General features: G+C 34.5%; 1 protein-coding gene across 1 annotated transcript in view; it reads right to left on the bottom strand.

The window, feature by feature from the left end:
• Positions 1 to 10,301, bottom strand: part of SPAG16 (sperm associated antigen 16) — a 638,516-nt gene that overhangs the window by 311,856 nt on the left and 316,359 nt on the right. The window lies entirely within an intron of this gene.

Genomic DNA, 10,301 nt, shown 5'->3' with positions numbered 1-10,301 from the left:
CATTTCTGTGGTAAATCTGAATATTTAAAAATCTTATAAATAATTTAATCCATAATTTTAATGTATTTTATTCTCTCTTTCCTTTAATCTTTTTATTTACCTTTGAGATTTGGCTTTGCTGGACTTAAGGGGTTTTATTGGGTAAAATGCAAAGTGAGAGGAAACCAATTTCCTAATGAATACCAAAGGTGAGATACATAGATTTGAGGACTGTCATGTTCTATGAGTTCCACATAAAGTGGTAGGATCTAGTACATTTTTATGTTCTTTTAGAGGAGTGTAAAAGAGAATAGCTACATTAGGTATGCTGGATGATATGACAGGTTCCAATGTAAAAATCACAAGAATAATGACAACTACTTGAATTTATAGGCAAAGAAAGTAGAACTGGATTGAACTAAACTATACAAAGTTGAAACAGAACCTCCTGCTGAGTGTAGTTTAACCTCCAGCTCAAAAGGTGAGCTCTGAAGGAATCTCCCAGAGCTCCATGTGGCCTGTACGCAGCGAGGACCCAGAAGGGAGCCAAGGAAATAACTGCTGGGATGTGAATTTCATCTCCCCCTCCTGCTCCCCTTGGTGAGCACAGGAGCAGAGGTGGCTATAGCAGGTCACATGCCGTATCAATCAAGACAAGATATCAAGACAGAGAAAACAAAGGTGGTCAGAGACAGGAAAAACAATCAAGAAAACAGCCAAGAAGCATGTGATGAAATTCATTCAAACGTCGTCTAGGGTCTAAGAAAGGCATTTTTTTCCATTATTATTTTAATAATGCTTTTTCCTAATTATTAACTCAATAAATGTATATCATAGAAGTCTTGAAAATATGCAGACGTGTTAGAGAAAACAGAATCACCCTTAATCACACAGCTCTGAAAAAAGTATTTGTAACATCTTGGTATGCTGAAGAATATTATTTCTTTCTCTTAGTCTCAGCTATGTTTATATTAATATTTTTGAAAGGATCATGCCGTGTATTTCTGCTTTAACACCTAATCTGATATTGGGGCACTTTTCTTATTGTAAAGTAAATTAATGTTTTGTTATACAGGGGTTGCTAAAAGTAGGTTTACAGTTGCTCATTTGGAAAATAGTACAGTAATTAATAAATAATAAACACTGTGCTTCATGTACTCACAACTGTAAATCTATTTTGCCCACCCCTGTATATATCACACAGTGATATTTTATTTTATAATTTTAGCTCTTTAGTTTATTGACATTTTTGGTTTATACAGGAAAATTAGGATTTAAACTTGAGAATTTTTCCCAAACATTCACTAATTGTCTAAGCTCATATTCTGATGATAGTAGCTTTAGAATCATTTTTATATGCTCATCATATTATATATTTAATACATAATGTGTCAATTTCTACTCTACTGCTTTCCATTATGGGATTCTTCTTGTCATTTTTCTTTTTTTAAAGGAGAATTTAAAAAATACTTTTTTATTTTTTGATTTTAGAGAGAAAGGAAGGGAGAGAAAGAGAGAAACATTGATTTGTTGTTCTATTTATCGATGCATTCATTTGTTGATTCTTGTATGTGCCCTGACCAGGGATCAAATCCACAACCTTGCCATATTGGGATGATGATGCTCTAACCAACTGAGCTACCCAGCCAGGGCAGTGTCATTTTTCTTATGTCTTATTTTGCCTGATAATTCTTAAAGTAAATTTTGTTTTACCAAATTACAAAGAGCTCATGGGTAGATCCTCTATTACTTCTCATTTTATGGGATGTACACTTCAAGTTTCAGCTATATGGAAGCATGTATCCAGTACTGTTGAAATCATCATTTCATGCACCTGTCTGCATTCTCTGATGAAAATTCTTCCTTACTACTACTAATAATACAATTGTGTATTTTTTTCTTAATACTTAGATTGATTGGATCTCAAATATTTTCACTTATACAAATGTAGTGTCCTTTGCATGACTATGTGAAAGCTTAAAGCTGAGTGTTACTCAGAGTTAGGAAGGGAGTTATTATGGCAAGCATTTTGGTATATTATAATGTGCATTTTGGTATATTCCTGCTTCCATTTTTTACTCCACAATGTTTATCATCTCTTATTTCTTTCAACTTTAATTTCTACTCTTCTGTCATATTTTTTTTTCCTTGTACAGTGGTTTAATTATTTTCTGGAAGTATAATATCAATAAATAAATTAAGAGTGGAAATCAAGCTTGGGTCAAGCATGTCTTTGCTTCTTATTTATATTTACTGTGTTTATGTACTTACATCTTTTGTATGTTGTATAACTACTTACATGAGGAACTGGAGAAATCATGGTGGGCTTGCTCTGCTGCTATGTTGATTTTGAGCATTTCTCTACCTTAAAGGAACATGTTATTATTGTGATCTTTAATTCATAAACACTCTATATTTCTGCTAATTAGATTAATTTTAAATTCAATTGAATTTAATTAACATTTCTATCAGAATGTTTATTTTATGCCATCTTAGTAGCCAAATTTTAAATACTACAGGTTTTTTAAAAGTAAAGGAAAGTAGATTTTATATTTCCTGAAATGTTAAATCTTCTCACTTATTGAGAGTTTATGTGTCATCCCCAAATTATGAATTCTTGAATTTTGAACAGCAGAATTTGAGTCCCGTTACCATGTACCAGTATGTTTGAATATACTGTGTATGTTTGAATATGAGGACTATAATTTAAAAACCTTGGTTATCAAACTAAAAGTATTTCTGATATTAAATATTAATCAAATTATGCCAAATATATTATAAGGGAAACTATGTCAAAGGGGAAATGGGAAACGACTTATTTCTAAAGCAAAAGAGATACATCCTGGATAATGTGTTTAAAATGTCTTAAGAGTTATAGAGGCAATTTGGAAGCTACTGACATTAGTACAATGCTCTGAAGACCTTTTGAACAGGAGAGGCCATTGTTCAAGAGCTATGTGACCAGGGCTCATATTAAACTACAATAGACCAAAGACGAAGGGGAAGGGCTTACCACTAAGATGAGTATGTATGTGCATGTGTACCCATCCCTCTTTCGTCCACATACATAATATTAGGAAAAAAATGACCATAAGAAGAGAAAAAAGTCACTGGACAGTGTGAGGTTTTTGTTTTCAAAATGTCATTTTTTATCTTAATTTTTAGAAGAGGAAAGGAAATAGAGATCATTTGCAAAGATTGTCACAGGCCACAGGAACTGGAATCCAAATGAGAAGCACTGATGTGTGAAGCAGCCATTGCACGAAAATTTTCTTTAGTACAATAGATCAGCTTATTTAATTCCGAGCCAGAATATATTAAGGGTTGATAACAGTTTTAAGATTCAGGTGAATCCTCCTTCTGGTGCAGCAGAACTCATGAATAAGAAATATGTGTCAGTTCATGTCACCTAACTACAGATATATGCAGTGAAAGAGGCTTCGGTTACTTCTGATCCAACATTATATATTTTGTGTCATCTGAATAAAGGCTACATTTTATTCACACATGTAAGGCTTGTACTTGGTGAAGTGGAGTTATACAGCAAAGATTTGCTAAAGTGGCAGAGAAAAAGAAATCTTCATAATTAGCATTAATATTAATCTTAGAAAATAACCTGTAGATAGTGTTTGTGTTTACTTAATTTTGTCAGACTCAAACCTGCTTTCATACACCTGACTATACAATCAAAGTAACAGGCCCCAGCCAGGCTGCTCAGTTGGTTGGAGAATCCCCTGTACACCGAAAAGTTGTGGGTTCGATTCCCAGTCAGAGCACATGTCTAGGTTGCAGGTTGGAGCCCCATTCGGGGTGTGTATAGGAGTTAAATGATGTTTCTCTCTCGCATCAATGTCTCTCTCTCTCTCTCTCTCTCTCTCTCTCTCTCTCTCTCTGAAAATCAATAAAAACAAAACAAAAGATATCCTCCAGTAAGGATTAAAAAAGACAAAAACAGGCACATGTAGACATGGTAAATAATAATTGGAGTTAAATATTCAGTGATAATATTTTTTCCAATGCTCCAGTTAAAAGTTAGTTGCCTTTAGGAGAAAGACTGAGTACCAAAGATCATATAGTACTCATAGTGCAAACAAATAAATATTTAAAAGTAAGAAATGGTGATCATTCTGGCAAAATGCTTTTAATTCATCAGATAATCCAGTTATCCAGTGTTGGAGGAGTAAAAATAAAAAATAAGTGTGATAGTTGAGTGGTGATCTAACTCCCAGATAATAACAAGATATATGTGTATGTACACTATTTTCACCTATTTTGTTTTCTCTCATCACCTTATCTTGTAATGTAGTAAACCATCTAAAGGAAATCTCAACAGGTGCTCAGCTTTCTTTAGTTCACATTCAGTATGGCTATGTGAAGACAAGGCCAGACAGACCCTACTGCAGAAGACAATGAATGAGAAGTTACAAGGAACCATTTATTCAACTTCAGACACTACAGGATATCATCTTTCTAAAGAGAGAGAGGAGTTGTGGGAGAGCAATTTAACTATTTGCCATCTATGGAACAACTCTAATAGAAATATATATGAAATATAAAAGTAATTTTACTTTCTAAAAGGGTAAAGATTTAAGCATAGATTCAAAGTGAAAATGTGAGACAGAACATGAGATAACATGACATTACTTAACTATTAGAGGCTACATAGGGTATTTTGTTGTTATTGTTGTTAATCCTTAACCAAGGATATTCTCCCATTGATTTTTAGAGAGAGTGGAAGGGAGAGGGAGAGACAGAGAGAAACATCGATGTGAGAGAGACACATCGATTGGCTGCCTACTGCATGTACCCTGGCCAGGGCTGGGGAACCTGTAACCAAGGTACAAGCTCTTGACTGGAATCAAACCCGGGACCTTTCAGTCCTCAGGCCCATGCTTTATCCACTGAGCCAAACCAACTAGGGCTCAAGGACATTTTGCAGAAGAAAAATAAGCCAATCACAGATTATCACATATTGTAGGATTCAATTGATTTAAAAACTCAATTGACAATTATAGTGATGAAGTACAGATCAGTGGTTGACAAATGTTAGGGTTGGGGACAGAGTGTGATCATTAAGGAGTAATATATTATAGATGTGCACAAAACTCGAAAATAAATTGTATATATGCACCTCAAGGACGGGGTCTACATGCTCAGTATTCACCGAGGATTGCAAATATTCGGGGAAGAATTAAGAGGAGGAAGCTGCAGGCTCCATTAGAAAAGGGACTCAATTTCCTCAAGGGGTGGTAGTCAATAAGAAGATAAAAGAGTATATTGAAGAGATTGAGGATGTGGAATATTTAGCTGATGACCAGCATTGAATTCTAGTGCATACAGTGGGAAGGATATTAGAGGTGTGAGAGAACAATTCTGATTGGTGGATATGTAGACAATATCTAGAATATAATGATTGGCTTTACTGTGGTCAACCAAATAAACACAACAGCTGTTAGCCTTATTAACACATGGCCTCTGAAAGGATGGTAAACAATCAGTCCCACTTTGGGGATAGGGTTTGTAGGTAGAACATGAACATAGGCAATAAGAGCCATGATAATTCAGATAATTAAGAGTTAATTTATTGTTAGATATATCATGGAAAGTCTTAAGACTAAGATATCATCACCTGCTTAGACATAAGTAGAAGGAAATGAGAGCAAGGAGTAGGGACGACTGCATAGGTAATTAACATATATTTATTAGTAAAGGTTATTTGTGTAAGGGACTTATAATTCATATAGGCAGTATCTTTGGGTGCAGACATAAAATTTATTATTAGAGTTTTGCATATACCTATAATATATTAATTTATGTGTGTAAAATAGTAAAGTTACATTTATTCTGGAGATACTGACTGATAGCTTCTAAAAAGTGCTTTTATAAACTTGTCAAAAATCTGGGCAAAGATAAGAAAAAAAATCAACTACCCACTTTCTTGTACAGTAGTTATAGCTTTCATATAAACATATGTTTTGTGTTTCTAGGCTAAAACATTTCACCTTTTAAAATGCACATTTACATAATCACCATGAATTTCCAACAACAACAGTAAATCTTAAATATATGGTTAAGAAATTTTAGTTGAACATGTATTCAGACAGTAATACATAAAATAACTATAATTAACTGATTCTACGTCTTCAGGAATAATATTTAAATGTCGGCATTACTTAGTTTAAGTAAGAAAACATTTTGAGGTCCCTCTGAATCTGTCTGTACACTTAGCCAACACATAATTTAGGTATGCATTTTACTAGCCAGTGGTAGACAATTTAAACATAAGCAGGGTGGCATACAACACATCTTAGAATAATTATTTCTAATTATACCTACTGAATAGCATTTTAGATTGCTTCATGCCAATGTACATTATTCTAAATTTCATCATATTCTTTCTTACTAAAAAAACAACAACCCTGACATGATAACCCCAGGCCAAACTGAAATAGAAGCATCACAGTAAGCTTCACTCTTTATGTGGAAAGTGCATTAAACTACCTTAAGTGGGTGGTTTGGGTACTTAATACAATTTGTATTTTATATAACTTAAAAGGAGTGGCTGGCGAGGTATGTAGTTGGTAAATATTGAAGACTTGAATAATAAGTTTCTCAGTAAAAAGCAATATTTAGTAAACCTGTGGTCAAACCTAGTAAATAATGCAAGAGATTACAGGCCAAATCAGAAGGCATGACTTTTCTAGAAGGTGAAATCCTGCTAGAGTCTTGCTTCCTGCAGGTTAGAGGCTGTAAGGCAACCAAAGGCCAGACCCATGGATCCATCATTCCGTATTCCTTGATGGAAGATAGTCTGCTTCATTTTCTACTCAGGGCACGTTAAGTTCTGCTCTTACTGATACATGTTAGGATTTTGCACACACTTCTTTCAGATAGTATGAAGTAATATTTAAAATTTCTATGAAAATTTTATTCCCTGGTGGTTTATTGAATGGAACAAATTATCCTTTATTATCTAAATAGGATGTATTTTGTATCTAATAACATGATTTTATATAAAAGTAGTTTATTCCACCTAAAACTTTATTGCGTGCTATTTTTATATAAACTAGCTTACATTTTATTTTGATATGATGCACTTAGACTTTCAATTCCTTTAAATAAATAATAAAGTCTTAGAATTTTCTTTAAATGAAAACCATTTCAGTAATTCCAAAATAATTTTTCAGGGGCGTGCTAACAGTTTTTGCTGTTGTTTTTTTTTTTTTTTTAAAAAAATATGTTTTTATTGATTTAGAGAGAGAGGAAGGGAGAAAGATAGAGAGATAGAAACACTGATCCGCTGTCTCCTGCACACCCCCTACTGGGAATATCAATCCCACAACCAGGCATGTGCCCTGACCAGGAATCAAACCAGTGACTTCTTGGTTCATGGGTTGACAACCATTGATCCACACTGGCTGGACAATTTTTGCTGTTTCAAATAAATAGTTTACTATAAGTTGGGTTTTGGAGTCATAAATAAAGGATAATTAATAAATAAAATATCACTTGATTAAATGATGTTTATCATACTTGAGGTAGTAATATATTTATGCACTCTAAAATTGGAGTTGAATATTTAAACTCACTGCATTTATACTAACACTAGAGGCCCAATGCACAAAATTCGTGCAAGGGGCTCAGCCCTCGCAGCCCCTCGCAGCCCCGGCTTCATCCGGAAGGTCATCCAGAAGGTCATCCGGACAATCATTCTGCTGTTTGGTCTAATTAGCATATTAGCTTTTTATTATATAGGATATGTATATACATCACCATTTTAGTATATACACCTATGCACACAAATTTATGATTAAAGCTTAAATATAAAAATACATGATACATTTTAGTTTTTGCCTTATCTGTATTATACTCGTATATCATTTTAACATATATTAATGAAGAAACATATTAAATCCTTTTAACTATTAGCAATAAGGAGGACTAAGACATCTATTGACCAGATTCTTGGTGGGGTGGAAACAGGATACTGCAATTTTTATATGTGAAAGTGCTTGCTTAATTGGTGATAATAGAGTGATATTATAACATGTTATAAAATACCTATATTAAGTCTTATTGGACTATCTTTAACTCCATCAATACTCATCCCAATTATTTATAATATACAGTTTAACACACAAAGCCATATTGGTTTAGAGCTTCCCAATTTTTTAATCATGGCATAACTTGCTAGATGAAATTTAAACTTAGAAGCAAGGATCTACAACCAAGATTATTCCACCCAGCACAGCTATCATTTAGAATTGAAGGACAAAGAGCATCTCAGGCAAGAAAAAGCTAAGAGTTCATCACCACCAAACCATTTATAATAATAAAAGCATAATATGCTAATTATACCGGACATCCTTCCAGACAACCTTCCGGACAAAGCTGGGGCTGTGAGGGAAGCCCGGGTCCCAGGTGCCAGAGGGAAGCTGGTGCCAGCAGTTGGGGGAAGGAAGGCCTACTCTTGCATGAATGTCATGCATCAGGCCTCTAGTTAATTATATTCTAGCTAAAATCAGGCTATAGCAAAATGGTCATTTTCATATTGCTATCCTAATTTTTTTCACAAAGATCAGCCAGCATAGGATCTAGCTCTGGCCTTCTAACCTCTTGGATTTAGAAGTGGAATTCCATCTAAAGTCTAGAATAAAATTAAACTTAATGAAAAAAAAAAGAAATCTAAACTCTGCTTTAACATATATTTTTCTCCCTAAAACAGGCACTTCTTGAATAGTACTTATTAGTTATGCACTGTTTTGGGGGAAAGATGGTATTCACTTTTTGGGCTTATTCATATATTTAAGTTCAATAATACTTAGGTATAACTTACTAGTAAAGTCTATATTTCAAAGGGGAACTATTAACTTGAGTATAAATGAAAATCCAAGAAGAGGTAAGAATTGATTTATTATTCTTAGAACAGGATAAATTGATCACAAGAGGTGAATTTCAGTATTACCATTCCTTTTAATGTAACATAATTATGTTTCAAGAACAGCTTCAGCAATGCATTAATATATACCGTGGGTGTCTTTTCAAGTATAAGAAGGCAAGCGGGGGGGTCTTCAGAAGACAGGTATTAATGTACAATATTCTATGCCCTGGGGTCTTCATACTTCTTACATTATGTTTTAAAACCATTAATATTGTACAATATGTTCTTCATTTCTAAAATATCCAACTTTGCAAATGAATCATAAAGAACATGAAATGTATTATTAATGAAACACTTCCTATTATAAATACTAAGCTCCATTTTTATAACTTATTTGGTGTTCTCTTATTATTACTAATTTTATAATAAAGAAAAAAATAATCCTTCCATTTTAGAGTCCATTATTTGCCCCAACGAATTTTATAGTACATTTTATTGAGAAGAAAACTCATCATAAAGGTATCTTAATATTTCACTTTTTTTTCTAAATTTTAACTGTTCCCATTATTTATAGCCTCCTGTTTACTTCATCTCAGCCCAGGGATTATGATTGGAAAATGAATTATTAAATTATAAAGAAAGCAATGCTGTTGGGTCGGAAGGAACATTCCAGTCTCTAATGGAAATGACATGTTAGATGAACCATGTGAAGGCATTCCTCCTTGCCACAGCTATTCTGGAATTCCAGTTGATGAATCTGGTTGGGAAAGCCTCTCATAAGGTTTACCTTAGTGTTCAGTATAAAGAGAATAAATCTTTGCTTTTCAGGTGTCTCAAAATGTAACATATTTTTGTTTTTGTTTTTTCTCTTTTTCACAACCAACAAATACGTCATCAATTCCTATTGGCTTTATCTTCCAAATCTATCCAGAATAAAATCAAATTCTATTGGCTTTATCTTCCAAATCTATCCAGAATAAAAACACCAATGGAAAAAATAATCTACACTAATAAAAGAGAAACATGCTAATTAACCATCACTCCGCCACTCTGCTATACCCACAAGCCACACCCACCAGCCAATCAGGAGCAAGTATGCAAACTAACCCAACTAAGATGGCAGCAGCCACGGAGCTGGAGGAAGCAGGAGGCTTGGGTTGGCCCCAGCAATGGAGGAAGCCAAGCTTCCCACCTGCCCTGGCCAGCCCTGGGCTCTGCTCAAGGCTACAAAGTTTCAATTATAGAAGATAAATAAATCCCAGTTACCTGCTTTCAGCCCAAAAGGAGAGGCTGGGAGCTTGGGTCACTGGGGTGCGTGGCCAGCTTGAAAACAGCCATCAGCCCCTCACCCAGGCTGGCCACACCCCCATGGGGTGAGGGTCCCCACTGGGGGGCTTAGCCAGCCTGCAAACAGCCATCAGCCCCTCACTCAGGCTGGCCA

This window comes from Myotis brandtii, unplaced genomic scaffold, assembly GCF_000412655.1.
Source record: "Myotis brandtii unplaced genomic scaffold, ASM41265v1 scaffold702, whole genome shotgun sequence".
NCBI lineage: Eukaryota > Metazoa > Chordata > Mammalia > Chiroptera > Vespertilionidae > Myotis > Myotis brandtii.
This window is presented reverse-complemented; position numbering and strand designations above follow the sequence as displayed.